This window comes from Oryctolagus cuniculus, chromosome 10 (genome assembly GCF_964237555.1).
Source record: "Oryctolagus cuniculus chromosome 10, mOryCun1.1, whole genome shotgun sequence".
Taxonomy (NCBI): Eukaryota; Metazoa; Chordata; class Mammalia; order Lagomorpha; family Leporidae; genus Oryctolagus; species Oryctolagus cuniculus.
In genome coordinates this window covers 70711154-70726235 of record NC_091441.1, presented here as the reverse complement: position 1 = coordinate 70726235, position 15082 = coordinate 70711154, and positions in this window count along the sequence as shown.

Here is a 15082-nt window from a genome sequence, read left to right as displayed (position 1 = left end):
CAGGAGCTTCATCCAGATCTCCTACATGGGTAGCAATGGCCCAAGTACCTGGACCATCTTCCTCTGCCTTCCCAGGCACATTAGCAGGGAACTGGATCCAAAATGGAGCAGCCAGGATTTGAACCAGCGCCCATATGGGATGCCAACATTGCAGGCCACAGCTTTACCTGCTGTGCCAACCCCTGTCACTGTGCATTTCAAATACAGCTTTTAAAACAAAATCTCTGCCTCCACCTCCATAGCCCTGGTCACTATCTGCAGAAGCCACTCCCTAAAGCAGAATAAGGACAGGAAGTCATGGGAGCTGCAATGAGTGTGAATCTCAACATGCAGCCTGCTTTCAAGACGTGCACTGTTTGCTTAAATTTCATTCATCAAAAAGGTAATATGAGGCGGCGCCGCGGCTCACTAGGCTAATACTCCGCCTTGCGGCGCCGGCACACCGGGTTCTAGTCCCGGTCGGGGCGCTGGATTCTGTCCCGGTTGCCCCTCTTCCAGGCCAGCTCTCTGCTGTGGCCAGGGAGTGCAGTGGAGGATGGCCCAAGTGCTTGGGCCCTGTACCCCATGGGAGACCAGGATAAGTACCTGGCTCCTGTCATCAGATCAGCGCGGAACGCGCTGGCCGCAGCAGCCATCGGAGGGTGAACCAACGGCAAAGGAAGACCTTTCTCGCTGTCTCTCTCTCACTGTCCACTCTGCCTGTCAAAAAAAAAAAAAAAAAAAAAGGTAACATGAGGGTACTTCAAAAGCTTCATGGAAACCAGAATTAAAAGATAAATATATTTTGGTGCCAAAAATGACATGTATGCATACAAACTTCATGAAAATGCCAATTATGAAAAAGCTACACGTGGATTTCAAAGTTATTTTTACACCTACATAAATTTATCTTTTAATTCCATTTTCTAAGAACTTTTCTGAAGTGTCCTCATATATCACACAGTTAAATATGTATATGTGTATGTGTATGTATATGTATATATATGGGGAAGGCAATTGGCCTAGCATTTAAGATGCCAGCTCATATGCCCACATCTCAATCAAAGTGCCTGGCTTCAATTCCCAGCTTCAGCTCTCTGTTACAACTTTCTTCTAGTGTCAACCCTGGGAGGCATCAGGTGGTGACTCAAGTGGCTGGATTCCTGCCATCCACATGGGAGATCTGGATTGAGTTCTTGACTGCTGGCTTCAATCTGGCCCAGCTCCAGTTCTTATAAGCATTTGGGGAAATGAATCAGCAGACAGTAAATTCTCTCTCTCTCTTCCTCATTCTCTCTCTCTCTCTCAAATAAAAAGAATTAAATACAAATAAAATGCACACAATGTGAAAAGTCCCTCCAACAGCTGTTCCTCATCTATATCATTCCCCATTCTCATCTCAAGTTCTCATTTTCCATTTCCCACAGATAATATGTTCATGTACTTCCAGACTCTGTGCACATGTAAGAAAGTATAGAAAATGGTTCTTATTGTACCTTTTTTTTACACAAAAGATATGCACCTTTCTTTTTCACTTCCCAATATATCTTGGAATTTGTTCTACATCAGTAAGCAGAGAATTTCCTCATTCTTTTGTACAGTGGCACAATACCCTCTTGAACAATGCACCAAATTTATTCAACCACTGCCCTATTACAAAGTTTGAAAAAGCAGTCCACAGGTATCTTTTTTTTTTTTTTTTTTTAACAGGCAGAGTGGACAGTGAGAGAAAGAGACAGAGAGAAAGGTCTTCCTTTGCCATTGGTTCACCCTCCAATGGCCGCTGTGGCTGGCTGCGCTGCGGCTGGCGCACTGCGCCGATCCAATGGCAGGAGCCAGGTGCTTCTCCTGGTCTCCTATGGGGTGCAGGGCCCAAGCACTTGGGCCATCCTCCACTGCACTCCCTGGCCACAGCAGAGATCTGGCCTGGAAGAGGGACAACCAGGACAGAATCCGGCGCCCCGACCCCCGACCGGGACTAGAACCTGGTGTGCCGGCGCCGCAAGGCGGAGTATTAGCCTAGTGAGCCGCGGCGCTGGCTCAAAGTCCACAGGTATCTAATGCAAATGATTCCTAAGCATATGACAAATGCACAACAATTCTTTTTTTTTTTATTTATTTATTTATTTATTATTTTTTTTTTGACAGGCAGAGTGGACAGTGAGAGAGAGAGACAGAGAGAAAGGTCTTCCTTTGCCGTTGGTTCACCCTCCAATGGCCTATTTATTTATTTAATGAATATAAATTTCCAAAGTACGAATAATGGATTACAATGGCTTCCCCCCCATACTGTCCCTCCCACCCACAACCCTCCCCTTTCCCACTCCCTCTCCCCTTCCATTCACATCAAGATTCATTTTCGATTATCTTAATATACAGAAGATCAGCTTAGTATACATTAAGTAAGGATTTCAACAGTTCAAATGCACAACATTTCTAATGATAAAAAATACAAAATCAAATTACTTTGTGGACCCATTGTTCACCTGTCAGATAGTCAACAATCCAAAGGATTGACACACTATGATGATGAGGTTTTAGGGGACCTGGCCCACATGTAATCGCTAAGTGAAGTGTAAGCTAAAGTATGACTCTTTTTTTTTAACTTTTATTTAGTAAATATAAATTTCCAAAGTACAGTTTATGGATTAGAAAGGCTTTTTCCCCACCATAACTTCCCTCCCACCTGCAACCCTCCCATCTACCGCTCCCTCTCCCATTCCATTCACATCAAGATTCATTTTCAATTATCTTTATATACAGAAGATCAGTTTAGCATATATTAAGTAAAGATTTCATCAGTTTGCACCCACATAGAAACACAAAGTGTAAAATACTGTTTCAGTACTAGTTATAGCATTAATTCGCACTGAACAACACATTAAGGACAGAGATCCTACATGAGGAGTAAGTGCACAGTGACTCCTGTTGTTGACTTAACAAATTGACACTCTTGTTTATGGCATCAGTAATCTTCATAGGCTCTTGTCATGAGTTGCCAAGGCTATGGAAGCCTTTTGAGTTCGCTGACTGCGATCTTATTTAGACAAGGTCATAGTCAAAGTGGAAGTTCTCTCCTCCCTTCAGAGAAAGGTATCTCCTTCTTTGATGGCCCATTCTTTCTACTGGGATCTCACTCGCAGAGATCTTTCATTTAGGAATTTTTTTTTGCCAGAGTGTCTTGGTTTTCCATGCCTAAAATTAAAGTATAACTCTTAAAAATTGAAATATGCAGCCGGCGCTATTGTACAAGGAGTTAAAACCCCAGCCTGCAGTGCTAGCATCCCATATGGGTGCCGGTTTGTGTCCCAGCTGCTCCACTTCCAATCCAGCTTTCTGCTATGGCCTGGGAAAGCTGTGGAAGATGACCCAACTCCTTGGGCCCCTGCACCCACATAGGAGACCTGGAAGAAGCTCCTGGCTCCTGGCTTCAGATCAGCTCAGGTCTGGCTGATGCAGTCATCTGGGGAGAGAACCAACTGATGGAAGACCCCTCTCTCTCTCTCTCTCTGGCTCTACCTCTACCTCTCTCTGTAACTCCATCTTTCAAATAAACAAAATAAATATTAAAAAAGCAAAATATGGCTATATCCGTAGTTACAAAACTTACCAACACATTCGCCCTTGGATCCAGCATTCCACTTCTGGGGAGCCATCCTGCAAATGTAGTGTGCAGAGTAAAACATGTAAATGCTTGTCCATTAAGCATAGATCAAAATAAAAAAAAAACTGGAAACAATCCAAATAGCCATCACTTGTGTTCTGACCCCTGTCCAAACGTCAGTTTAATTACTCCTCATAAATGTTGAGTAAGTTCATTTAGCCTCGGGCCAGTGAGTAGTAAATGAGCAGATGAATTGACTGATTTCTCATGCTCCTTGCTCCTATGTAAACACAGATTCAGAGATTGGGACGGAAGTCAAAGTCAGGTATCTGTAGCTGTGTATTTTGGCACTGGATTCCAGCAACTCACACCTACTTGAAGACCATGAATACAACTGTAACTACTGAGCCTAAATTGGCTTGTATCCTCTAAGCAGTATGGCCTGTTTTTTGGTGCCTATTGGCTTAATAAACATCTGAAGAATATAGAGAACCAGTCAAAGGTGGGATGATTTTGCCCTGGGAAGAGGAAAGAGAAAATGCGGAAATCCAGAGGTAACCCTGCCTGGCCAGAACAGATGTCCACAGAGCACATCACCCAGCCCAGGGGGCTTGCAAGGCAATCTGCCTGAGTTTGACTGAGCCCTTCCTCCCAGGTGTGTGATGGATCTGAAGAACAGTGCTTCACTGATGTGAAAACAGGCTGAGCAATGAAATAGATATATACCCAAAATGTATGACTGATAAGAACAGAAAAAATCGCAGTCAATTCTGGATCCAACATGAAGTTAGGACCACATGGCTGCACCTACCCTGAACATGCACATGCTTCTTTGTCATTATCCCCTAAATAATACAGTACAGCAATTATTTATATAGACTTTACTTCGTAGTAGGTATCATACGTTATTGTAGAGATGATTTAAAGTCTACAGGAGGATGTGTGCAGGTTCTGTACAAATATTTTGCCATTTTATGTAAAGGACTTGGGCATCCATGGATTTTTATATCACAGGTCCTTGAGTCAATCCCTAATGGACTGAGGGACCACTGTGTCTTACCTGAGAGGGTTCATGAGCAAAAGAGTTTGGACACAAGGTAAAGAACATGAGGTGGAAGACAGAGCCAGGCAGGGAGCAGAAAGCCTTAGTCGTTGAGTTAAAAACAGTTTTATTTCAACTTAAGAAGAATGGGAAGATATTGAAGGGGTTTTATCCAGGAAGTGAGTAATATGACAGAGAAACAATTTTCACATTGAACACACCTATGGATTTTCTGTGGCTCTTGCGTTAACCTGGGGCATGGGACATACAGATGCTATTCTGGTTGCTTGGGTACCAGGAGTGGTCTGGATCTCTGTGATGGGAAGCAAAGCATGGAGGTGAGTCTGGGGGAGACTGGAAGGAAAGTGACAGAAAGGGACCCAAGAGAGCCAGTCTCTGACTCGAGATACAGGCAGGGTGTTGGCGAGGATGGAGAGCCTGGGGGATGCTTGGGCAACATTCAGTGTAGATCAGTGGTTAAGATGGCACTTGGGACACCCACATCTCACATAGGAGTGCTTGTTTGCCTCCCGGCTCCACTTCCAATCCAGCTTCCTGCTAATGTACACCCTGGGAGACAGTAGATGATGGCTCAAGTACTTAAATCCCTGCCACTCACATGAAAGACCTAGATTAGATTCCAAGCTGCTAGCATTGGCCTGGTCCTGCCCTAGCTATTGTAGGCATTTGGGGAGTGAAACAGGGGAAGGAAGCACTCACTTTCTCTCTCTCTCTCTCTCTCTCTCTCTCTGTCTCTGTCTCTGTCTCTGTGTCTATCTCCAAATAAGGTGAAAATAAGCTTTAAAAAGATAGAACTGCACATAGAGCCCAAGACAGCAGAGCACAGGTGGCCAGCACCCACAGGGAAGCTGCATATTCACACAAACAAGGCAGGGGACCGAGTTTGGAAAACTTCTAGATCCTTGGAAAAGCTCCCAAAGCTGCAATTCTCAGCTGCAGGGAAGATTCTGTCTGTGCAGACGTGGGAGACTGCGACAGCCATGGGTTCTGTCCTGCACTCCTTATGCCAAAGACTCACCAGTGAGCCTGGAAACCAACCCTTTCACACTCCTTGTCTCCCACCCTGAGAACTCGGCACCAGGGCTGGGGTGTTGGCAGACTTTGCTCCATTCCTACTGCTCACCCCCATTCTCTCTTTCTCCCAGATTCTTATGAGCCAGAAGTCCCTCCTGCTCTCTCAGTCCCCAAGATTATGAAGAAACCACCACATTCCCAGGAGTTCCCTGGCCCATCTCCGCCCCAGGGAGCCCTACTCTGGGTCCAGTTCCAAGGCATGGCTGTCCGTGGGTGCAGCATTCCTTGGTGCAAGATCCAGTGTCTTGCACAACTTAAAGCCTTCCCGTTGCTGGCGTGAGGGCTGAGGCAGTGAGCTCAGGAAGCAGTGCCTTTTTATTCAAAATAGCAACAACCAGACAAGACCTATTTTTCCTCACTTTACAGGAAGAACTGTGTGAGCCCTGAGAAACCATGTCCTGATCATTAAACTATGTAACTGCCTTGTACCAGAGCTTGCTGCAAATGAGAGTTTGACCAAGCCTATGGTTTACAATATGCAGGGAGAGTCCCACAAGCCCCTGGAGGACCTGTCTAGGGGGTCCTGGACTTACCCTTCTATTCTGAATAGGCAGCCTCCCTGAGAGCAGCTAAACACCAGCTGGTCTATGTGATCCAAGGCTCCCCTGCTCTCCAGGGCACAAATAATTGGTTAATCATTGTCCAATATTCTTAGGTATGATGGCCATGATTTTTAATTCGCAAGTAAGATCCAATGTACTTTGGCAGCCACGTGAGAAGGCAAAAGCGAAACTGCTCCGTGGGTGCTTAAGTTATAGTACCTTCTACTCATACTTTGCTCTGTTGCTGAATTCAAGCAGGGTCCTGCACACATAGAAGGGCAACACAGATATGTTTATGGCCCTTAAAATGGTTGTAAAAATGGTAGGAGAAGGAGTTTGGCAGTAAGTCTCCAGACTCAGGCTTACACAGCAAGAACTGTACAGCTTTTCCCACACAATGTTCACGGAGCAAACTACCTGTAGCAACAAGATGTAGGCAATGCCTGGGGCCTTGCTGACTCCTACACAGCCTTCTGCTTATCCTACAATCAAGGCTTTAGGACACACCATGGACATGGAGAAGCCTGGGGAAGGCAATTTACTGGAGAATTACAGGCAATTTATGGTATTAGCTTTGCATTACTATAACAAAGTATGTGAGGTGGGCTACTAATAAAGAAAATGAGGCTTCTTTAGTTCACAGTTCTTGGGGAACAAGAGCATGGTGCTGGCACCTGCTAAGCTCTGGTGAGGCCTCTCTTGATTATGTCAATCAGGGCAGACCACTATGGCAGGAGCAAAGGATCACACCTCCATACCGAGAGCCAGGGACTGGAGTGGGCCAGGGCCAGGCTCTCACAGAACTTCCAGGAGGCCAGCATTCCCTTCCCAGGGCAGCACCCCCAATGCCCCTAAGAGCCTCCCACCAAGCTCCACCTCTTGTAAAGCCCAATTTCTCAGCACCATCACACTGCAGACCAGTCCTCCAACACAGGAACCCTAGGGGGTCAGACCAGATCCATACTGCAGCACAGCACTTACATGGCCACATGTGTTTCCTACTCCACATGCTGCCCTTCACAGCCCAAACTAACAATGCTGTCCCACCACCTGGGAGGAATGCCCATGCACAGTCTGTGGTTTCCTAGGGGCCGGCACCACAAAACCAAGAGGAGGTCTGTCCCTCTGGGGAGAAGACACCAGATCTGCATCCCTGACACCAGGTCCGAGACAACCAGACAAACGCAGGCTGTACAACCGTTTCCCAAATGGTTGTGCAAATTCACAATCCCACCACCAGTGTGTGAAAATTCCTGTTCACCACATCCTCTCCTGTTAGCAATACCCTCAGACTCCTGTCAATCTGACTGATGCCCAGTGCCACACTGGCTTACTAATGAGGCTGAGCACAGCACATTTGTTGAGATTCTGTGGTCTGTGAAATCTTGCTGTTGACATTTATTAGTTTTATTGGCTTGTCTGTAGCTACTGATACTATTTGCAAACACGACTCTTCCTTTTACTTCTCTCACATTTCTGGCTAGGACCAATGGTACAATGGTGAAAAGAAGCAAAGAAGGGTTGAGGGAATCCTTTGCTTTTGTTAAAATTAAATAGGAATGTTTTCAAAATGTCACCAAGATGATGTTTGTTTCTTGAAGGCTACCTTTTATCAAGTTGCAGATATTCTTTTCCCAGCAGGATGCTTGTGGTAAATGAATGTTGAATTTCATTTAATTATTCCTCAGCATCCATTAGCTGGTCATTTTTTTTCTTTTATAATGGGATTATTACACTAATGGTTTTTTAATACTGAATTATCTTTCCAAACTACAAATAAAGATTGGTATGTATTATATCAACTTTGGCTGTATTTACAAATACAAATACATTGTTTGACAAAAGATTTAGTCTAAATTATATACTTATTTATTTGAAATTATTTATACTGATATAATTTGTTTCACAAATGACCTTCAGTGAATTATATGAGAAACAGGAATGATGGCAAAAATTGAAATTCAAGATAGAGGGAGCCATCATTGTTACATAGCAGGTTGAGCTGCCTCCTGCAACACTGGCATCCCATATGAGTGCCAGTTGGAATCCTGGCTGCTCCAGTGCTAATCCAGCTCCTTGCTGATGTGCCTGGGAAAGCAGCAGCAGATGTCTCAGGTGCTTGGGCCCCTGCCACTCACATGGGAGAGCCAGATGGAATTCCCTGTTCCAGGAAACAGCCTGTCTAAGCCCCAGCCAGCGTAGCCATTTGTGGAGTGAACCAACGAATGGACGATCTCTCTCGCTCACTCTCTCTCACATTCTCTGATGGACGAGCTCTCTCTCTTTCATTCTCTCTCTCTTTCTGCCTCTCACTCTCTCTTTGTAACTCTGACTTTCAAATAAATAAATAAATCTTTAAAAATGGATTTCAGTGTTGGCGTTGTGGTGTAACAGGTTAAACTGCTGCCTGCAATGCTGGCATCCCATATTGGCACTTGTTTGAGTCCTGGCTGCTCCACTTCCAAACTAGCTCCCTCCTAATGTGCCTGGGAAAGCAGAAGAGGATGGCCCAAGTCCTTGGGGCTTTGCACCCACATGGGAGACCCAGATGAAGCTCCAGGCTCCTGGCTTCTACTTAGCTGTTGTGGCCCTCTGGGGAGTGAACCAGCAAATGGGAGTGAACCAGCAAATGGAAGATCGATTCTCTCTCTCTGTGTGTGTGTGTGTGTGTGTGTGTGTACACGTGCCTGTGTCTCCATCTCTCTCTCTCTCTCCCTTCCCCTCTCTCCTTCTCTCCTTCTTCCTCTTTTGTAACTCTGACTTTCAAATAAATAAATAAAACTTTTTAAAAAATGGTTTTCATAAACATTCCCTGTAAAATAGAGGAGACAAAGGAGAAAGAAGAAATTCTCCATATACTCTTTAGATAGCTACTCCTTTACCTATATTTAATGCTAGCATTCCATCTCTCTGAGGCAGATGCATATTTGCTGCACACACAGCCAGTTACTGAGACTCACTCTCAAGGGTACCAACCTCCTGCTGACATTGTTATTGGTCATTGATGAAGTGGCTAACAATTGTTAAATATTTTGCCAACATATACTAAGTATTTAAGATCTATTATTTGCAATGCACGCTGAGCAAACAATCCAATTATTCCTGTTTGAAAATACATTCCTTTACGGATAATAATTTGTGGCCGGTGCCGCAGCTCACTAGGCTAATCCTTTGCCTTGCGGCGCTGGCACACCGGGTTCTAGTCACGGTCAGGGTGTCGGATTCTGTCCCGGTTGCCCCTCTTCCAGGCCAGCTCTCTGCTGTGGCCCGGGAGTGCAGTGGAGGATGGCCCAAGTCCTTGGGTCCTGCACCCCATGGGAGACCAGGATAAGTACCTGGCTCCTGCCATCAGATCAGCGCGGTGCGCCGGCCGTGGCGGCCATTGGAGGGTGAACCAAGGTAAAGGAAGACCTTTCTCTCTGTCTCTCTCTCTCACTGTCCACTCTGCCTGTCAAAAAAAAAATAATTTGTATTATAACTGGAAATTTTGAAAGTGTGGGGCCAGTGCTGTGACACAGTGGGTTAATGCCCTGGCCTGAAGCGCCAGCATCCCATATGGGTGCCGGTTCAAGACCCAGCTGCTCCACTTCCGATCCAGCTCTCTGCTATGGCCTGGGAAGGCAGTAAATAATGGCCAAGTCCTTGGGCCCCTGCACCCATGTGGGAGACCCAGAGGAAGCTCCTGGCTCCTGGCTTTGGATCGGCACAGCTCTGGCCATTGTGGCCAACTGGGGAGTGAACCAGTGGATGGAAGACCTCCCCCGCCACCACCACCCCCGCCTCTCCTCTCTCTATGTAACTCCTTCAAATAAAAATAAATAAATCTTTAAAAAAGGGAAAGTTTATTACCATGTCTTTATGAGCTTCCAAATACACGCATATGTATTTTGAATGAAACTCTCCATCAACTTAGCCAGCAGCTACAAGTGCCCAGCAGCTGTCAGAGGCCCTCATGTTAGAGCCCAGCAAGGGACCCACCTTGGGGCAGGATCACTGCCTGGCTCAGTGACAAGCTGGAAGTTTAAGAGTTTGTAGTACTCATAGAGCACAGGGGTTTCCAGCATGCTTAGAGTTCATAGAGAGAGACAACTGATGGTGTATCTGAAGCAAAAGGATGTGAATCACTGTAAATGTCACAAATACCTCAATGATTTCTTTAAAAGAAGGAGGAAACTCCATCTGCCAGGTGGGAGAGGCGCCTCAAGGTCTTGTCTCTGGCCGTGGAACCTGAGTCATTTGGGTGAGGTGTAGATCTGCAAAGTAGTAAGGATGACCGGGCCCTGCTGCTGCCATGAGAAAGACAAACTCATTGCCAAGCAAGTGCTACAATGGAAGGCGTGAATCTTTCTTTCTATTCCCTAACATTCCCCAGTTAGACTTTGGCCACATTCCCCAAAATTCTGCTGGGGTAGGGAGCACAGGGGCAGGAGGCACCACTGAAGGTCAGTAACACACTACAGAATAGCAAGGGTCTCTTCTTCTTTGAGTTGTCAATATACTCACCCAATTGAATTCTTTAAGAAGGTGTTATATTGGCAGAAGCAACATCACCTTCTGAAGTAACAACCTCTGAGAACTTATAACCCACCAGAAGTCTTTATGCTCTTTGTCCTCGGTTTGTCCCTTTCAATTTTCTATTAGTTTCAGTGGTGTGGAATTTGCTGAACAGGGATGTGATGCTATTTAGTGCTACAGTTTGAATGTGATTTGGCCTCCAGACTCCTACAGACATCTATACATCAAAATCATAAGGTAGTGAGGCAAAGATGGTGGAAGCTTAATCCAAACACGGTGTTCAAGAAGTGTTTCGTTAAGGACCTGGTGGCAGGTCCTCAGGCTGCTGCGGATGTGCCCTCAGAAGGTAGCTCTGAAGAGCGTAGGACAGGACAGCGGAGCCAGAGTCTGAGCCCCGCCACTTCCTCTGCATTCTGGCGCATCACTGCTCCTTCCTCTGTACGCTGTGCCCTACCATCCCCCACACTCACAAAATGCAAACCGCTGGGGCCACCAGACCTTCCACATGAACTTCCAGAGGAATACACCTTACTTTTATAAAGTTAGCTTCCCCAGGTACTTGTTGTAAAACCAGACAAGTGTACAAAGACCTCGGTGATGGCCCCCCAGCCCTACTGAAGAGTGAGTGTTAAAAATGCTTCTCCTGCTTCCTTGCATCAGCTTGCCTCATGGATGACATGAACTCTAAAGAGCTGTGATGCATGAAAAATTGTCCCAACACCAATAAAGCTGAGAATGTTGACCAAATAACTTGATGGAATACGTCTAGAAGGAAGCAAGAGCTTCCCTTTATAGATAAGGACAAAATCCCAACAAGAATACTGTTAGGAAAGGTGATACAGTATCAGTTCATGGGGTTCAAATCCCAGTTCCATGCCTTCTATAAAATAGCTTTGGACAAGATATTTGATTTCAACCAGATTCTATAATCTCACCAGTTCTAAAGGAATAATTTTAGCTCTCTCACAGGTTGTTATAAGAAATCCATAGTTAGTTCTCAACATGATGTCTGGGTCATGGTAAATGCTTACTGAAAGTCAGTGTTTATGAATAACCTTGGTCTTAGGGCTGAGCTGCTATGATAAAGTGCCATAGACTGAGTGGCTTATAAACATTCCCAATTTATTCCACACAGCAGTGGAAGCACAGAAATCCAAGGGCAAGGTGCTGTCAACTAGTACAACTAGTGCCTTCTTTCAGTGCCTTCAGTTGGTGGAAGGGGCAAAGAATCCCTCCTGGGCACCTTTTATAAGGGCACAAATCTCATTCGCGAGAGCTCCACTGTCCTGGCCTAATCACCCTCCTAAGGCCCATCTCCTTGGGGAGATATAAGCATTCAGACCATAGCTTTTTCCAGAGCAGATGACAAGTCACAGCATAAAAATGCTGCTTCAGGGGCTGGTGCTATGGCATAGCAGGTAAAGTCGCTGCCTGCAGTGCCAGCATCCCATATGGGCACCAACTCAAGTCCCGGCTGCTCCATTTCCAATCCAGCTCCAATCCTGCTTATGCACCTGGAAAAGCAATGGAAGATGGCCCAAGACCTTGGGCCCCTGCACCCACATGGGAGACCTGGAAGAAGCTCCTAGCTCTTGGCTTAGGATTGGCCCAGCTCCAGCTGTTGTGGCAATTTGGGGAGTGAACCAGCAGATGGAAGATCTCTCTTTCTCTTTCTGTCTCTGCCTTTCATATAAATAAATAAATCTTTTTAAAAAATGCTGCTTCATCCACTGCTTTCCCTCTTGATGCTCTAGCTACAAAGGACTTTGAATTTTCCCACTCTTTTCTCTTCATCACTAACTACAAATATGTAGAAACACTCCTAGTAGAAAAGTTCATCTCCAGGGTCAGCACTGTGGTGCAGTGGAGTGTTAACGCCCTGGCCTGGGGCGCCGGCATCCCACATGGGTGCCAGTTCCAGACTCTGCTGCTCCACTTCTGATCCAGCTCTCTGCTATGGCCTGGGATAGCAGTGGAAGATGACCCAAGTCCTTGGGCCCCTGCACCCGCGTGGGAGACCCGGAAGAAGCTCTCGGCCCCTGGCTTCGGATCGGCACAGCTCCGGCTGTTGCAGCCACCTGGGGAGTGAACCAGCGGATGGAAGACCTCTCTCTCTGTCTCTACGTCTCTCTGTAACTTTGCCTTTCAAGTAAATAAAATGAATCTTTTAAAAAAATACATTCTTCACAGAAATAGAAAGAAAAAAATAGATCTTAAAATTCATATGTAACCACAAAAGACTCCAAGCAGTCAAAGCTATCTTGAGCAAAAAGAATAAAGTTGGAGGCATCACAGAATCTGATCTTTGTCCTAAAAAAAAAAAAAAAAAAAAAAACAACCTATTTTCAGATTAGTCACATGCTTTTCCTCTCAGTATTGTTTAAGGTCATTTAAAATTGGAATCTCTACTCATTGAAATTTGATGATAAAAGGGACTATTCATTCTACAGAGAATATTTCTCTAAGGCTTCATGATGATAAGAGTTTAGTTCAACACTGAAAACAAGGATTCTATTCTATTTGACGTGCTTAGTACAGTGACATGAAACTGCTGCTGTCTTACCCAGCTTTCTAGGGACTCCTGGCAATATTTTAACATCCTGTTACTTGAAAAGAGAGAATCTAAAGCCAGAGCTAGCATTGTGCCATGGCAGGTAGAGCTGCCGCCCATGACACTAACATAACATGGGCACCAGTTCATGTCTCTGCTGCTCCACTTCAGATCCAGTTCCCTGCTCAAGGCCTGGGAAAAGCAGTGGAAATGGCCAACGTGTCTGAGTCCCTGCCACCTAAATAGAAGACCTGAATAGAGGTCCTGGGTTCTGGCTTGGGCCTGGTCCAGCCCTGGGTGCTGTGGCCATCTGGGGAGTGAACCACCGGATGGAGTGTGTGTTTGTGTGTCCTTCTCTCATGGTTAACTCTGGCTTTCAAATAAATTAATTAATTTTTAAAAAGGAGTCTGAAACCAAAGAAAATTCTTCTCCATAGAAGCAGTTCTACCTTTAAGTCAGGCAGGGACTCTGCAGGCTAATGACAGCCAGGAGAGAGCTGGGAATTCCCCTGGGTGGCTCCTACTTCCTCTGCGGCCAGTGTCTTCATCCACTCTCTGTTGGACCTTTAGGACCTGTCAGTCATGAAATTATTTTTATTTATTTATTTATTTATTTTACAGGCAGAGTGGACAGTGAGAGAGAGAGACAGAGAGAAAGGTCTTCCTTTGCCGTTGGTTCACCCTCCAATGGCCACCGCGGCCAGCGCGCTGCAGCTGGCGCAACACGCTGATCCGATGGCAGGAGCCAGGTACTTATCCTGGTCTCCCATGGGGTGCAGGGCCCAAACACTTGGGCCATCCTCCACTGCACTCCCTGGCCATAGCAGAGAGCTGGCCTGGAAGAGGGGCAACCGGGACAGAATCTGGCACCCCGACCGGGACTAGAACCCGGTGTGCCGGCGCCGCAAGGCGGAGGATTAGCCTAGTGAGCCGTGGCGCCGGCCTCAGTCATGAAATTAAACATCCAATGACTGTTTTCTTTTGAATGGCCTTTGAGGCGGGTCTTCCTTGTTCAGAAAGGCCAACTGTACTGCACTTCTGGAATCAGACAGCCTCATAGAGTTTAGTCTGTATTGTAGCCACCCACATTTATCGTGAAATTTTTCAGACATAAAAAACATTAAAACTGTATTTTAAAATCTAGACCTTTGAAATAACTATGATAACTATGTCAAAACATATGAAGCAGGGAAAATACGGACAGCATAGACAAACATTTGAGGAAAGTCCATTTAAAGAAAAAGCTAAGATTCTAACGGAAATGTTAGAACACAATACATGACAGACAACGAAAACTAAAGGATTTCTTCAGCAAGTCTACCAGCAGACTGGAGACAGCTGAAGACAGAATCAGTCAATTCAAATATAGTCAACAGAAATTATCCCAACTGAGACACTAAGAAAAAAAAATAAAACAGAACAACCAACATCTGTGGTGCAGTAAGAAACATCTAACAAATGGGTAATTGGAGTTCCAGAAGAAAAGCATGAATTAAAATATTTTAAGACTCCCAGAAGGAAAAGAAGGCAGAAGAAATATGGTAATAGATAATCATCAAGAAGTATCCAAAATTACTGAAGGATAACCATCAAAGACACCCAGACACATTAAAAAAAAAAAAAAACACCAAAGATAGAGAATATTGAAGGTGGTAAAAAAAAATAAACATTACATGGTGACAATCAAGAAAATGAATAAGATTTCCTGTAGGAAACCATGCACAGCACAAGACAACTTTAAATTACTGAAAGTA